Source organism: Dermacentor variabilis, chromosome 9, assembly GCF_050947875.1.
Source record: "Dermacentor variabilis isolate Ectoservices chromosome 9, ASM5094787v1, whole genome shotgun sequence".
Lineage (NCBI taxonomy): Eukaryota > Metazoa > Arthropoda > Arachnida > Ixodida > Ixodidae > Dermacentor > Dermacentor variabilis.
The window spans coordinates 140,242,327-140,255,803 of record NC_134576.1 but is presented as its reverse complement, the minus strand read 5'-3'; the positions used below and the strand labels follow the sequence as shown (position 1 = coordinate 140,255,803).

The following is a 13,477-nucleotide window of genomic DNA, read 5'->3' as shown; positions in this document are numbered from 1 at the left end:
CACTTAACGTTGCAGGGAACATCAATCGTCAACACTTGCCACTCAACCCGCGATAGCACCTCAGAAAAATCTCGTCGAAACATGCATGGCATACGTGCCCCACGGTTACTCTGCACAATCTTATTTCAAAGCGAAGCTTCTACCTGCCCTCCATAATTATCGCGGCTTCTGCTGCTGCTTCGGTGCCTGTCTCAGTGGATATATTTCTGGATATATCTACGAACGTGTTTTCTTGCACTACTGTCATTTATCTGGCTTAGTGCAAACGGTACCATTTATAATGCGGACCAAGGTTGCCCGGGGCGGAAGGGGACGCACGAAGCACGGACGTGTGCTCTAACGCAATCACACCCTCATAGTCATTCCACGGTCGTCATTTCATCGTCTTTATTTCGGTCTAATAATTTCACTGTTGTGTTGCCGACATCGCCAATCAGGTGTCACATTGTCACTTGCTCGTAATCACGTCGCCGTCATCATGCCGTTATAATTCTGTCGCCGTTATTTCATGACCATCGTACCATCGTCAATACGCCATCATAGTCATGTCATCGTCATTCCATCATGATATCGCCGTCATCATACATCCTTCGTCATTCATTTGCGTTCATTCCGTCACTGCAACGCCGTCGCAGTAACTCTGTCGTTTTCATTCCAGCTTCCCGTTTCAATTGTCTTCACGCCATTCGTCGTCAAGTCAACGTCGTCAGGGTCGTCCTCACATTCTCGTCATACCGTTTTCTTCATGCCTTCATCGCCCTTCTGTCACTATCATTTTGTGGTAGTCATTGCAGTCTTGAATGAAGCTTTCTTCCATATAGTTATCCCCCTTTACCTTATCATTTCTTCATTTCTACACAGAAATGAAGAGCAAATAATTTCCCCTGGCCTTCCTTTGTATATTTTTTATCTGGCACTGACTAACAAAATTTGAGTCCCTTTTTTCCGCTTCATCTTGTTTACTTAAGAGATGGATACGTCGTGCAAACTCGTTGGCTATAATTCCTTAATTTTAATATGTGCCGTAACACAATTAACCGAAATATAGAATGCTCGTTCAATAAGTGTTCCGATTTCTCATGCTAGTAGAGTCCACTTTGAATAACCCAGCTCGTGGACACGAGCTATGCTGTCTGCCACACGCAATTTTTAACAATTTCGTAAAACTTAAAGATGAGCACCCCGTATAGTAACTAAATGAACCTTATTTTGTTTTCTTTCTTGGTCCTCAGCTGAGCAATCGCAGATGTCCCAGATGTCCCAGATGTCGGAAATGTCGTGTAAGTACTATAGCGCTCATTTTTGATGGCACTCCGAAGTAGATTATACGAAATAATTTATTATATTTGTGTCATTTTGTGCACTGAATCACCACCCATGTTACGTTGATCTTGATTTCACCCCTGGCATAGCTGTTTCTCACTTCACTTGCTAGGGCGTTATCAAGCAAAATGTACTCTTATCCTTTTTTATGTACTAATGTTGCATCTGTTTTGTTTTGCTTTTCACGATGCAGCTGCAGCGACAGATGCTGACGCCGATGATGGTAGTATCTTTAAATTCAGTATCTACTTTGGCATGCTTTTCCTGAGAATGTTTGTAATACGTCCTTAATTTCGTTTCAGGACGGTAAGTCTGGCGATTTCTTATTTCCATGAGCCTGCATTGTCAATGGATATAGATTTAGCAATTCGGCCTCCTGTTCCTATCAAATTACGCCATATGCTCTCCACACTGCGACAGCATTTAGGTTGACACAGTAAAACGGTCTAGCGCACGTGTATGACGTAAGATTACCTACAGCACGAATAAATGGGACAGAACACAAAGGAAAGGAGACCCAACAAGGGCGCTTACTAAAGCTAAAAGGTCAAGTTAATTGCAAGGCGTGCATCGCACAAGAAAATACACGCATGCGCAAGCTCACGATACTAGACATGATAAGCGAAAATGACACCCAGAACATATCGCTCTGCACGCGGTCCATTAAGCGCGCTCATTTATCAATGTGAGATTCGTACACCTCGCGTCTCTTAGAAAACTTCCGATTTCGCGCACACCGCGACGTGCTCCCGTGCGCTCAACAAACCTCGAGTTTACTGCACGGTATCTCTACATTGCGCGAAATCTGATCATAATTCAATAAAGACATGCGTGGGGATCGAACGTCCATCTTTCAGCGCAGCCGTCCAGTAATCTAACCATTTAGTCACGATCGCACGCGCGCTTCTCTCGTGCCAAAGTCGCTCCATGAAACATCTGGCGCATAGGTTACAAACAGTTTCTCGCATTCTTCCCCCGCTTTTAGGCACAGCCTTCTGAGTCGGCCCTTATATTTCGTCGCACGGATATCCGCAAAATGAGGGAAGTCAGCCTATCACACTGTCACATTAAAACCACATGACACGGCAACGTGCTGCAGAAACAACGTTGCCATGGCCGTTCAATTTTGCATGCCCTGTTAGATTGAACTCGGGCGCTACGGTCTACGGAAACTTCAAACATAGTGATTCATCCTGCGTCGGAATGATGAATAGTATGTCGGTTTGCCTCAACTTCTTCCTCGTGGCTTCAAACAAATCTCTAACTTTACAAACTAATAATTTTTAACAAAAATGTCAGTTATATGGAAATGCCGCAAATCTTAGGGATTACGTATGTGCGCTGTGTCTTACTACCTCATGCGTTCCGTAAAGAAAGGTAGCTTGGAAATTTAAGCCAATAAAGCAAGATAAAACATAGAAAACAAAGCAGCAAGGACGGCCACTAGCATGAACACCAAAGCAACCAATGTAGTGACCACCATTCCTGTGATAGCTGAACGAACGCAGCTCCAGAGTTCCCACTAGCAAATTTAGCAAGAAACTCTAGGTCTAAAGCGAAGGAGTCCCAAATTGGTTTGCATCGTATTGCGGCATTGGTGCCTTCCTTGCACACGTATCGTCAACTTTCTTGAACCGTTGTGATTCCACTATGAGGCAGGTTACTTTTTTGTTCCTTGCTTCTGCGCAGTCACACGCATTGTATCAAATACAGGCCCACATCTACACGCTGAGCAATGCGACTCCAGATGGGCATCACCTGCGTTCTTTATACTAAGCCTGCCATTTAATTCGTGCTTAGTCAGCGCTCACATGTTGTCGCTTTCTTTCACGTTACGGACGCATGACGTACACGTCCCCCTTAATTAACTTAATCTACTTCCCTTCGCCATCGCTCTTAAATCACTTACTCATCCTCTTAAATCGCTTTCTCATACTCTTAATTCGCTTAGACAGACCCCTTAATTTGTTTTGTCATCATCTTACTTCGCTTAGTCATCCCTCCTCTAATTCGTTGAGTCTTCCTCTTAGTATTCTAACTCATCCTCTTAATTCGCTTGCTTATCCTTTTAATTCGGTTAGTCTAATTCACTTACTCATCCTAATTTACTAATTTGCTAATTAGTCTAATTTGCTTAGTCATCCTTACAATTGCGTATATATTGCCTTTAGCTGGCCAGAATGATCCACTTCGCTTAGTATGAGTCATTAGTATGAGCCACGGGGTATGAGCCATTGATGATAGTTTTTGTACCTTTCGTCTCGCCGACGCGTTTTCGCTCAAGGACTTTGAAGGTCCACTGAACGATGAGACATAAGGCTTTCACCTTAATTAACTACAGTACTTGCAACACAAACCCAAGTTATCGGTCGCAGCTTCAAAATGCAAGCAATACGCTGAATACAAATTTTCGTGGCTCTAGACAAGGCCACCTAAATTGCACAAGGCCTGCACTGGAGTGTACCTGTACAAATCTGCTGCATGATGTCATGCTACTAGGGCCGACTTCTATAAATGGTAGTGCTGCCGAGTAAGCCTCGGTAATTTTGATGTCACTGCTTTAGTCCCGCCGGGCTTGGCAATGAAAATATTGGCCCTATTAGCATGACCTCATAGAGTTCACAGTTCACAGGCATGTGATATGTAGGTGGCGTTGCTCTAGAAGCCAGATTACACTCTCCGTAACGTAGAATTGCGGCGCCCAATAGCAGCAGGCCACTGAGGTCACGCAGAACTTTGCGCACAATGGTTGCCAAGCCAGCTCAGCTTGTTGATAGCGTCGGTCTTGTGGTCACCAACAGCGGGTTCTAAAACAACTTCCGCGAGATGGAAGTTGGTGCGCCATGTGCTCGGTATGCTTATGGTGTTTTTTTTTTCGTGCTTCAGCGTGGTTGTCGTGATTATCGGATGGTAATTAACGTCGCTGAAAAACCTTACATCTAGGAAAAGCCAGTTAAAAAGACAACGTCTGACTGGTCTTTCATGTAAATGACGTACCCTGGCCCGTATTTCAACTATCTTAGGTCTAGTTTTCTTTTTTTTTACAGTAATCGCATCGCGTGAACGTAAATTGCACATTACATATTTAAGCAATGATAGCTAGAGCCGCAAGTCGACGTCCCGTCCATGAACGAGGTGCGCGAAATAGCCGCATCGTGAAGATGCTATCGGTGGCCGCCAACAAGGTTTCTTGGGCCCCCGTAGGGCCCCTTTAGCGCATTAAAATAGCAACTTCGCTAACTTTCTCAGACCTCCCATTTTCCACTCTATCCATACAGGAAGAAGTTCAGGTCTATCATTGCTCTACTGCTGCTTCTACTTCTGGGATGCGCCGCCGTGTATTTCATCACAACAAGCATAGGTGGTAAGTTAGATTCCACTGCCGTCAAACCCGTCAGCTTAATATAACAGCATTTGACCGTTAGTGATGCCTAAAACATTTCCGAGGTTCCGGCGCCACACTAATTTTGTTTTTGTGGCCTTCATTTTCTGAAGTAATAAGTAACGATTCGAACGTCTAATTATTGAAATGGGCTTTAATAGGTATTTATTTAGTTCGTTTTATTTATTTATTTATTTATTTATTTATTTATTTATTTATTTATTTATTTATTTATTACCTACATTCGCCCAAAGGCACAACAGTGGGGGAGTGGAGAGGGGGTAGGCAGGTAACAATGCAAAGGATGCACCAATCGCGCTAAAATAACTGTCCTGTGCTGCGGTCTCAAAGCATGACAACCATGACAAAAAATTAACAAGCGCAGGTGTCACAGTGGTCACTTGATACATCGTCCATAGCGCACTCAAGAGCTGCATCAAAGATAGTGTATAATAATACGTAGAAAAAATATGTATATTGCAGCACTAGGTCGAACGGAGGACACAAACGCGGCTCTGACCCTTCAGTGCATGCTGGCGCACAACTGCGTGGAACCATTCTTCGCGCATCAGTGCCACAACGTCCGTGGTAGTCGATTCCAATGCTTGATATTACAGGGAGCAAAGCGCAGCTATTTCCTTAATCTTAATCGGTGGTCATAGCGACTACATGTGTAGGCTGGTGCTTCTATGTAGGTGTCCTTGGTTATGGGTATGCGATTAAGATACACGTCGCGTAGGAGAGCAATGCGGGCAACTGTCCGTCGTAATGAAAGGTTAGGACGGCCAAACGAGATTTCATTTCAGTGATACTGCTAGGAAACCCGCAATTATAGGTGACAGATCGAGCGGCAGTATTCTGAATTGCTTCCAGGTGGCCAACAAGATTTTCGGTACGTGGATCCCACACAATAAGTGCATACTCAAGAATAGGCCAGACATTCGATAAATATAAACTTTCCTTTAGGTCTTGAGGTACACGTCAGAAACTTCTAAGGTTGAAGTTAAGAGTGCATGCCGCTTATGCAGCTAATGGAAAGGTTACACCTATACGTCTTGTTTAATTTGTTTGTGGGATAGGCTGATTATTCAAATGGTATCGGGCTGGAAGTGAAACGCGTTTTCGATAAAAGCGTATGAATAGCGTCATCATCATCATCATCAGCCTAGTTACGCCCACTGCAGGGCAAAGGCCTCTCCCATACTTCTCCAACTACCCCGGACATGTACTAATTGTGGCCATGTTGTCCCTGCAAACGTCTTAATGTCATCCGCCCACCTAACTAACTGCCTTTAAAGATATGAATCATGTGTTTCACAAAGTACATATATTGTCGAGGTCAGCGTGTAACGCCAATTTATCGGACCCACTATGGATTACTCTATATGCAACAGTCACCTGGGTAAAGCCTAATTTGTGAAGTTGTGATGATGCCCATATCATCAATAAATATCAGAAATAGCATTGGCCCCAGCACAGACCCCTGAACAATCTCTGAAAACACAGAAATGTTGCCGATTCGATTCCGTTCATCACAACATTTTGGGAGGGTCCACGAAGGTAGTTCTGGAGTCATCGAAGAATGTCTGCATGTAAACAGATAATTTTACCTTGTTCTCGTTTTACTCATAAACCCGATGTGTTTCTTGGATATTTAATTGCACACAACACACTCTGAGAGGGCTCTCGCATGATGCAAGGGGCCGATTAATTGAAAATTTTCTTTTTTCAACTGAGGCGTGCCTGCTGAATAAGAAGGAACCAACGTTTTACTGCACTGCTTACAAAACATACTCTTCCACAGATCTGAGCATAGAATCTCCAACACTAATGACGCACCTCCTGTGGAATGCATTATTTGCATCAGTGCGGAAAACGACGGCAACACAAAAAGAAAAGACACAGGACAAGAGTTGTCTAACAACTGGAGTTTATTGAGAAAAACGCATAAAACGAAGACACCGTGTGCGTGTACGTGTCCTTAGGTCACATGCAATAAATCAGCAGGCGTGCGTCTCAAAAACTAAGAAACACATTTTGCTTGGGGATTCCTTCCAGCTGGCCTAATGACATGAGCACGCGCATGGCGTACTCCGTTTTTGCATTTTTCATAATAATCTTCAGTTTGTTAGGCAGCGCTTGTCCTATCTTTCTTTTTTGTGTTTCCGTCGTTTTCCGCATCGATCCAAAGAATGCATCAATTCCCACTCGCCCAGCTTTCTATTTTACTCAAGTTGACTGTTGTTAAAATCCCAACGGTAGCAAGGCTCGCCACGTATTCCTCGGTGGAAGGTGGGATCATCCGACTGTAAGCTGCTCCAAGAACTCACGCATTTTTTGCGGGATGACATCTGCGCCCTAAGCACAGAGGATGATGTTGCATACTTCACAACTTTCCTTATTGATGCTGCATTTAAATGCATCCCGAAAATAAAAGGAGTGACTACCAAACGCTCAGTTTCGTGGTGGAATGAAGAATGTAGGAAAGAGCGTAAATATCAAAACAAAGCGTCGAGTCGACTGCGCGATGCTTCAACTGGGGAAGACCTAACTAATTTCGAGCATGTAAAATCGCAAGGGAGAAGGACGCGTCAACAAGCTGGGATAGAAAGTTTACAAAAGTATATTCCTGGCACAGTGTCTTATACAGACGAGCGAAGTGTATGGAACAGAATTAATAGAATAAAAGGCCGACAGTCAAACCTCTGGTAAATACTGTGAAGGAGATACCCTCGAAGACCACGCAGATCTTCCGGGTGTGCATTTTCATTACATGTTCAGTTCTTCGCACTATTCTTAAACATTCCTTAGATACAAACCACGAGTAGAACGACAGCCTTTGGAACGCCAATGCGCGCCAAACGAAACATGCAATCGTCTCTTTAGCAGAGCTGCAGGCATCCCTGAACGCCTGTAAGAAATAGGGGCTCCAGGATCTGATCGTATCATGTATGAATGACACTGAAACCCAGAAAGCTTTCCTGTCTTTTTTCGACGCCATATTTTCTTCAGTGTATATTTTGTACGCTTGGGAAAAAGCTTTTCTAATTTCAGTACTTAAAGAGCGCAAAGACCCATTCTTTATCCACCAGTTCTAGGCCTATAGTGTTGACGAGCTGCATTTGCAAGTTGCTCAATAAGATGGTAAATTGGCACCTGTTGCACTTTCTGGAGAACAATAAATTGCTTGACCCGATGCGGTTTCAGGAAAGGCATGTCAATTAACTATGGATTCTGCATTGTGGTAAATATGAGGGACGCCTTCATCCATAAACAGTACTCCTTATCTGTACTTTTAGACGTCGAGAAAACCTACGATGCCATATGGCACTTCGGAATTTTACGATATCTTTCGGCACTGGGTATCCACGGTAACCTGTTCAACATCATTGAAAGTTACCTTTCTAACCACGCATTCCGCATAAGAGTGGGTAATGCTTTACCTAGGCGCTTCACTCAAAGAGCTGGTGTCCCGCAAAGCAACGTACTTAATTGCACGCTCTGTGGTACAAATGAATTCACACAGTCATTCTGCGCACCATGATGTGCAGATAAGCTTTAAAGCATGCAACATTCATATGTGCAAACGGCCCCATGTGCAGCTTAGATTAAATAAATTGTCTGAATGGGCAAATGAAAATGCGTTTAACCACCCAGATAAATTGTCCGCATGGGCATATGGAAATGGGTTTAAACACCCAGAAAAGCATTTGCGTATTCTTTTCGAACAAGAGGCGTAACGCCAGTCCCAACTATTGAAAGCAGTGGAGATGATTTCTCTGTGAGCAGTGAACATAAACTCCTAGGAACTATTTCACACTCTAAGCTCACGTTTATCTCTCTACTTAAGCATATCAGGACGAAATGCCTGAAGTCAATCAAGATTTTAAAACTTCCATCGCGCACAGTTCCGGGTAGGGATTGGAAATGCCTTCAGAATTGTATAACAGTCATCTCAATTCACGCCTTGATCACGATGCTATTTATCATTCTGTAATGCCAAGAGTATTAAAACATTTTAGGCCCCGTTGACCAGATGCGCATCCGTCTCGCGACTGGCAGCTTCAGGACAAGTCCGATCCAGAGCATCGACGTCGAGTGCAATGAGTGGTCTCTTCATTTTCACTGGTCACATACCAGTTTTACGTACTTTATCAGAGTATCAGATTGAGCATCCTTCTTATTCAACCGTAAATTATATTACCTCTACCACACTCTTTAATAATTAAACTGCGGAGAGAGAGCCAGTCATTCTGCATGTGAGCAACCTTAGCGAAGAAATGGGCTGCTTGAACATCGTCTTATGGCTCAAGCGAAGCTGTTATCGCCATCGCAGTGACAGCTCATAGACTGACACATATTTGGCAGAGGTCACTAAACATGCTCCAAAGACACACATAAGAATGCACTTCTAATTTCAGGCAAAACATTCATGATGCCCAGAATTTTATACAGATGCACTAAACACGCAAGCCAGCGTGTCTTATGCAGCAGTCGGTCCCACATATTTTATAATACGACATTTTACAAACAAACAAGTATCTTCACGGCAGAGGCATATGTAGTATTACCGGCAGTGAAACACGTCAGGAAATGAAAGCTACAAAAGGCAATTGTAGTCAGACCCTTTAAAAGCCGTGAGAGCTTCTATATTCAGGTAAACTTTTAAACTGCACGAGGAATACAGGACATGAATAGAAGCACAGACGCACACACAAAGCGCAGACTTCCAACTGGCCTTATTTCGTGAAGGTATGGAATTTATGTAACTGGCAATACACACAAGGGGAAATGCCCGCTCCGCGCCATTGTTTCAGTGAAGGACAGTCGGCGGAGTGCTGTGGGTTCGTTTCTGAAGAAACACCTCAACAAAACTAAGGGACGAATTCCGTACCTCATTGTCAACACTGAAGACCTTGTGTAAGCCCTGATAAAGGAATATCCTTGGGTATTACGGCCCTGTCTGTTGATACCGCATGAGGGACTGTATATGGCCATCATGGAAAGTGTCGAAGAGCATGGCGAGGTAGTCTTTAGAATACATCTGGCATTAAAACAGTGCATTTTTGGAACTGTTAGTTTTACCGAAGCACCACAGCCACCTTTCACACGGTCCCTTTTATGTACAAAAGTCTGGTATATGTACTGGTTCCTCGGTTGCTCCTCTGCTGTGTGACATTTTTATTACCTTTTTTGATAGACGACTGCAGAAAGAACTTCAAGTGTAACGTGTGTTTCGCTATGTCGACGACCTTTTTAGTCATTTTGGATCATCCTTTCAATACTGACCTTGACAGGGGTGTCACTAGTGTTCTAAACTCCTTCTTCTCTGAGGGGCAAGATTTGAATTTCACCCATTAATTGATTAAGGACAACCACATGGCTACCTACAACACTTAATTTACAATACATCCAAGAGCCTGCTTCAAAAGCTAAACTCTCCACTGATGAAACAGCAACACTTTTACCAAAAACCACCTTTTGCCATGCCATACTTGCATGGTCTACCCCATAACATTAAGAAGGTTGCAGAAAGACATGGGATTCGCGTCGTTTTCTCAGCGCCTTGCAAACTTCAGAAAGTGTCCAAACTTAAGTGATTAAAGCAAATAGGGAGTATAATTCACACAAGAAAAACCATCAGAACAAGTTCACTAAATGAATCTCTAATGTTATCTACGAGATACCTCTGTCGTGCGGCCCAGCCTATATAGGTCAAACTGGCCTCTATTTCAATGAGTGGGCAGAGGAACACAAGCGTATCATGTGCACCGGCACGGGCAGTAATCTCCCCTTGCACTGCAAGAGATGCGGCAGCAAAAGCCGTTTGCCGTATCTGGAGCAGACTTCATTTCTTCTCAAAGGCAAAATCGAAAGAGAAGTCATCGAGGCATTCCACATCGCTAAAGGGGCGATGACTGCCTTAGCTCCCCTTTTTTATCACTCTCAAGGAAAGAAATAGAATTCTTAGATGGGCACAGTACTACTCTCCCGCACTCTTAATGCACACGTCGCCTTGCTATTTTTTGTCACGACCTCGTGCACAATTCCATCGGGATTGTTCCTTGTTTTTCTTTTTTTGTAGAACCTCATAAATTCCCTACCCCCCCCCCCCCCGAAATAACGCCACTTGAGAAGTCTGCACTTTGTGTGTGCGTCTATGTTTCTATTGTCCTGTCTCCCTCGCGCAGTTAAAAATTTTGCTGAATCTATGAACCGACCAGCTCAACAACGGGCCTTACTAAAGCTTCTATACCCTGCATAAACACAAAACCTATGTAATGAATTATCTTTATTCAGTGCTTTAGGTTACTTATTCAACTAACCAGCATATTACCTTATGCTGGGTACATGGCATAGAGGCATCAAAGGCAACATGCTTGCAGATGAAATTGTCACGTCCATAACAACGAAATCTAGCAACACTTCCATAGCCATTCCTTCCATTTTAACACACACACACACAAAAAACTAAGACGTTATTGGCAAGAAAACATGGACATGGAAACATCAAATTAGGCGCAGGTAATAAACCCACCTTTGGGAAATTAGCTTCCAATAATGGAAAAGTGGCGAAGTGAGGTCATTTCCTGCCGACTTATAATAGGCAACACATATGACACACAACTTACCTGTTGACCGGTGATGAACCTCCTCTCTGTGGCAAATGTGGCGAGACGCTGATTGTCCTCCAGGTCTTGGCAAGTACACACTAAAATAGAAAAGCACTTTCCTTCAGCGCACCGACAGCAAATCCTACTGTATCCGACAATGCTTCTTGGCAAAAAAAACGTTTTTTCACAGTAAAGCCGTTCTGAACTTTTAGACGAAGTTGACACTTAGCAAATTATAAAGCCAAGAGATTAGTAGCACATCCTCTCGCTTGAGGCTGGCGCTACGATAAAGTGTTTTTAGAGCACGTGCATTCAGTTCCTCCATTGAAGGTCCTCCTGATACATTAGTGCTATACTTCCACCCGTATCCGTTATTTTGTCATCTCCTCGTTGCATACTTTTTATGTTCATAGCACATATCACACCTCACATGTCATTATTATGGCTTTAATACATATATAATTCACGCACTTTTCAGTGAATGTTTTAGGCCTCCGTGCAGCCATGTTATTTCCACATTTCACAGTTTATGCACCACTGGTAACTCAATAGCCTCTATAGCCAACTCTTTGGCCACACCTGGACCTTGCGTCAAAAATATCCAATAGTCAATAATATACTAATTTGATGCTTCTCCTTCTAAGTCCAGGCCTGTTCTTGTGCCAATAGAGTTCTATAACGCTTGTCGCTTGGTACGCAGGTGAAGGGGACGGAGGTGGTGGTGATAAATCTGACGACTCCGGAAACGAAGGGGTTTCATGGGAAGGAGGTGGAGGAGGCGGAGGAAGTGGTGGTAGCTTGGTGGTCCAGAAAAAGACGACAACGACCACAAAACGCAGTCGTCGCACTACTGTGGGCATTACCTTTAGCCCAACTCCGGACAAATTTCAAGGTAAGCATGGGTCACGCGTTCCGTCCAGACAAACACCCGGGACAGTCATTGTTTAAGCGAAGGTTTCTTTCGCCACTATTCCAGTTTCACTGTGGTCCGTCGGTAGCTAGTCGGGATTTTGCAGAGTAGATTTGCATTCACTTACAAAATTAAGCGCATCCGGCGGTATGAATCGAATCTCGCCGACACTCCACCCCCCCCCACCCCCCCCCCCTCTGCCAGCAGCCCGATACTCTAACCATTAAGGCACGATCGCACATACTCCTCACGTGATAACGCCAATTAGCGCTTTGCGATAACTGCTGCGTGTTCCTGACTGATTCCCATAGTATGGTGCTCATCCACAACTGGGGCACAAATCCAAAACGGGAAATCGGCCAAGAAGCATACCCGCGTGTTCACTGTGGTGCTGATTTTCATACTATGGCACTGATCCACACACGGGGGGTTGGTCAAAAAGCGAGTGGTACATATCGTTCCAACACCAACTAGTTTTGATATGATCACCGCATGCCTGCCGTAGTTGCTTAGTGGCTTTGGCTTTGCGTTGCAAAGCAGGAGGTCGTGAGATCAAATCCCGGTCGCTGAGGCCACAGTTCGATGGGGGCAAAGTGCAAGAACGCCCACGTACTGTGCATATTGTGCACGCTATAGAACCCCACGTGGTCAAAATTAGTCCGCAGTCCCTCACTGCGGCGTTTCATAATGATATGTTTTTGGCACGTAAGACCCACAACTTGCCACCACGTATTGATTAACGGGGTACAGGCGAAGAATCTTGCGGTACAGTGGCATACACCACAATAGGGAATTGGTCAAGAATCTGGAGGTAGATATCGTGCCAACGCCAACTAGCTTTATAAAACGGCTGCCACGTATCGATGATTGTGATTTCAATTTTCTAAGCTTTCCCATTCAGACTGGGAAGACTTGGGAGTGAGGATGAACGGCAAATACCTCAAGAACTATCGGTTCGCAGATGATATTGTCCTGGTAAGCAACACTGGGCATGAATTGCAACAAATTATTCATGACTTTAATCATGAAAGTGTAAGAGTAGGGTTGAAGATTAATATGGCAGAAGACAAAGATAATGTTCATTAGCCTGGCAAGGGAGCAAGAATGCAGGATTTCCAGTGAGCCTCCAGACTATGTGCTGAAGTACGTTTTTCTAGGTCAATTACTCACAGTGGCCACAGAAAGACGGGTTAGAGTGTATACAGTGGCAGTTACCAAATTCTGACAGGGAGCTTACCACTGTCGTTG

The 13,477-nt window shown here is 44.0% G+C and overlaps 1 long non-coding RNA gene across 1 annotated transcript; it reads left to right on the top strand.

The window, feature by feature from the left end:
* Window positions 1-1,231: 1,231 nt before the first annotated feature.
* On the top strand, window positions 1,232-12,205 carry LOC142558219 (uncharacterized). The gene is made up of 3 exons (XR_012822983.1): window positions 1,232-1,280; window positions 4,602-4,687; window positions 12,020-12,205. It is a non-coding gene; the product is annotated as an uncharacterized LOC142558219 (long non-coding RNA).
* Window positions 12,206-13,477: the final 1,272 nt, after the last annotated feature.